The 3935-nt window shown below is 39.5% G+C and overlaps 1 long non-coding RNA gene across 1 annotated transcript; it reads left to right on the forward strand.

Moving 5' to 3' along the window:
* Positions 1–1227: 1227 nt before the first annotated feature.
* Positions 1228–3017, forward strand: LOC311521608. Its single transcript, XR_014711931.1, has 3 exons — positions 1228–1492; positions 1641–1677; positions 2297–3017. It is a non-coding gene; the product is annotated as an uncharacterized lncRNA (long non-coding RNA).
* Positions 3018–3935: the final 918 nt, after the last annotated feature.

Here is a 3935-nt window from a genome sequence, read left to right on the forward strand (position 1 = left end):
GTATATGAGGAAAGGGGAAATTTAAAATAACTGAAAATAAATACCAAAACATTCATGGAAAGCCCCAAAGCCCATTGAAATTAATGTGAATCTTCACTCTGATTTCAATGTACTTTAGATCAGGCCTTTTGTCTATAATGAACAAAAATGACTCCCCTTCCTCTGTCAACCAAGAAGAGCAATTTCCATTTTTCCTCTCTTCTACAACTATCGACCATGCTGAAGTCTTTCCACATAGCATACCTCGCATTCTTTATTGTTAATGTAAACTAAATTCCGAGTTAAAGGTCAAGCATCTTGTAAAATAATTCTCTCTCTCTGGCTATTATATTCACTTTTCATAGGGTTTGAGAAACAAGAATAACATTAGTCTCCGGAGTCATCTGAAGATTAGCAAAAAGAAAAGGAGTACTTGTGGCACCTTAGAGACTAATAAATTTATTTGAGCATAAGCTTTCGTGAGCTACAACTCACTTCATCGGATGCATTAGCGCAACCTAGTGGGGTAGGCAGTTGTTTGGAAAGCAGGTCTGAAGAGAGATGCTGGTTAAGACGGAAGGGATTGGAGTCTACTTTTCTTCTTTACAGGGACTTCTATTCAGAGTCAGTACTTAAATTGTGACCATTTACTCGTCTCTGTTTCTCCTTTGAACAGCACGGATTTAAACTGGTCTTTGGTATGCATTCTTTGAAATCCGTTTACATCCACTGAATCGAACGCAATTCTTGTTCACAGTATGAATTTGAATTCCCGTGCAGGAAAAAAAAATAAAAATAACTGCACTGTCTTCTGTGACACACAATTATGACTCATAGTTTATTTAATATAAACCCAGGGGAAACTGCATACTGAACTACTATGTTACCAACGGTAGCACCTGATATTGAGAAATAATGTAAGAACCCATCTCTATTCCGCAGCAAATTGTCCGCAGAAAGTGTACGAACAGTGGGACAGGCTCGACCATCGTCTCTTAGAGGGGGGATTGCTAGCAGATGTTGTAGCCGGCGTGATTCAATCATTTCGTGCTACGAGCCCTGTCTTTATTGATTGCCATAAATACTATTATAGTGGCAGCTTCCTTTCTGCAGCCTGCTTGGAGCAGCTGGGAGTGTTTGGAGTTTGCCTCCCATCCGCGGCTCCCCCCCACCCCCTCGTCCAGAGTTGAAGTGGCCACGTTCCGGCAGCTGCCAAGCTGCTTCCCTTTCCTGGGCACTTTAGAGATACAAGAGCTACATCCGCAGTGGAGAAGCCTCTGCCCGAGCCAACCGGCTCAAGCTATAGGGTCAAATGAATCACTCTCAAAGGGTCTCTTAGTCACTGTCTAGAGGCGTGGTAGACGTGTCTCGAGTTTGCACACCTGCTCCATTACAGGATGGTTGGATTTACTGTATGTTTGTAAAGCTGTTTTGCACACACACATTGACACAAACACATCCAAAGGAAAAGATCGGACAGCAAGTAGTTTTTCCTGTGGAAAATATCAATAAGGTGTGTACTTTCTCGGTGGGTCTTTTCTTCGTGTCAGAAAAGCTCTTTATAAAGGGCAGAAATAGGTTCTGCCAACAACAACAAATGGGGATAAACCACTTTCTGTTTGCATCACCATAATAAGCATTGCATTTTCTTCTCACTTTAGTTAAGTTTCCATTGTGCTCTTGAGAATATTCCTGGGGGTAAGTATAATGCTTTTCTTTTACTCTGCTTTCCAAAGTGGGCGCGTGCGAAGCCATCCAAGTACCGGATTTCAAATACATTCTGTTAATAACACTGATTCATAGGAGAGGGAATAGAATTACTCCTTAACGAGAAACAGAGCATACCAGTCTGTAGCTCGTCGCGGACCCGGGGTTCAAGAGTAAACCCTAATGTTTTGCAAGCAGATTGTTCCCCTCTCATTCATCTGCTGAAGGGGAGCCTTTGCACAAGCCATGAGGTCCATTTGGCTGCCTTTCTGGCAGTGTGCGTTTGGCAGGGATCCGGGAGTTGATTCCTGTATAACGGTGATACGGGGAGTCTGGAGGGACAGTGAGAAGGGTGGTTACCGAGAAATCCCCCTCTGGGAGCGCTGGAGAGGGAGAAAAGAATTGCATCAGGCTGATTGCTTCTCTGTGCTTTAAAGCAGAAAAAGCCTTTTTATTGCACCCCGGAGACTTACACTGAAAACCTTTTCAGCCTTTCATAAGCATTTCAATTTGTTTGTAGAGATGATACTCTGCAGACATATAATATGAACTGATCACCCATGGACATAATTACTAAGGTAGAAGCCAAACTATTTCTCTCCTAACCCAGGCAGCTTTGGACCCTGCGAAATTCCGAAGAAGACCCACTGCCTCTGACATCAAGCAGATGGAAGGGAAAAACCTACAGAAGGGTTGCTGAGTCCTGCTTCTACACAAAGCCATCATACCATGTGACCACAATAATAAAGCTTGCAAGAATGATCTCAAAAACTGAAAGAGACTATTCCTGTACGGAAATATTATCCAATACATATTCGATATACACCCATATATAATCATGATTTCTCCATTTACTTAAAAGAATCATATATAGATATATTAATTCTTATTTCATTGTTTCTCATTGTTGGAAACTACAGTCTACATGTGCTTGAACATCAGATGTGTGACTTTTTTATTTTAGGTTTAATTGATATTTGATAATGAAACTTTACATTAACACTCTACTGCAACCTTCCATTTCTGAAAAACTGGTGAAATTACATAATCATTTTACAGAATATGGCTAACAACACTTTAAAATGGGTAATTCGGTTCCCAAATCCTCATTTAAGAGATTAAAATTGTAATTCATGAGGGGAGCAGCTGCGCGGAGCGCTTTTAAAAATCAGGCCACTCATTTAGCTGCCTAAATTTGGATTTACGAGCCTAACTTTCTATAATTTGACCTATACACAAAATATGATTACAGGGATTGCTCCTGTTGTAGTAAAAATATTTATGTCCCTATTGATAGAGTTTGAAGCAACAAGATGAATGCAAAATATATGCTGGTTTTGTTCATGTTATATTTAGTTCTAAAGCATAAATATACTTGATCATAGTGAAAACATGTTAAAAGATGCGCACAATTCACTGGCTACCTAAAAAAGGCATTGCTGATTTTTTTTTCTATCATTTTTGGTTTTCCATTACAAACTTCTTCGGTTCACTTTAGTAATAATGGTTGCGTAATACATCCATTTATAAGCCGCACACCTTGGATGATTGTAAATCAGCCTCAGGTTTCCTCAGATGACCAGGAATTCATGTCTTTCTAAACTCTCTAAAATTTTCCCTGGGTTCAGGATTTAATGACAGTTACAGGTCAGAGGGGGCTTCGATGGTTTATTTTATTTTCAGGCTTCCGACTTCAAGTGCCGTACCGCAGTAAATGGCTTTATATAAATGCACAACTATGCTGTAGATGTTGTTATTTAACTGTAAATTACCTTGGGTTTATAATTTCCCCAAGATATCTCCATATTTATATATAGAATTTCGACTTTGCAGTTTTTGATGAAAGTGTCCAAATATATTTAAGTTTTATTCCTCTTCTTACACGAGGTATACTAACATTTTACCACACCTGTACGTGCAATCTTACATGCGCACCGAATTAATGTCATGTAAGAAAACTAATCTAAAAGAATTATCATAATTTCAAGGGATACAGAAATTAGTGGACTGCAGACTACCACTTGGACTATTTCAAAGCTTTGCTAAGGATTTTCAGGGCTGCCACAGGGATGAAATTCTTGCGTTTTTTTACAAGAAGGTTCACCATCCTCCCGGGAACTGTTGACCCTGCGTTTATATGGATTTCATCTACAGAAACAAGGAACAACTTATCTGCAATTGAAATAATTTTCTAAAAGAAAATGTAGGACACTCACCAAACTCATCTGAATTTATGCCAGCACAATGAT

The sequence above is a fragment of the Lepidochelys olivacea genome (assembly GCF_965140295.1).
Source record: "Lepidochelys olivacea isolate rLepOli2 genome assembly, chromosome: 6".
Lineage (NCBI taxonomy): Eukaryota > Metazoa > Chordata > Testudines > Cheloniidae > Lepidochelys > Lepidochelys olivacea.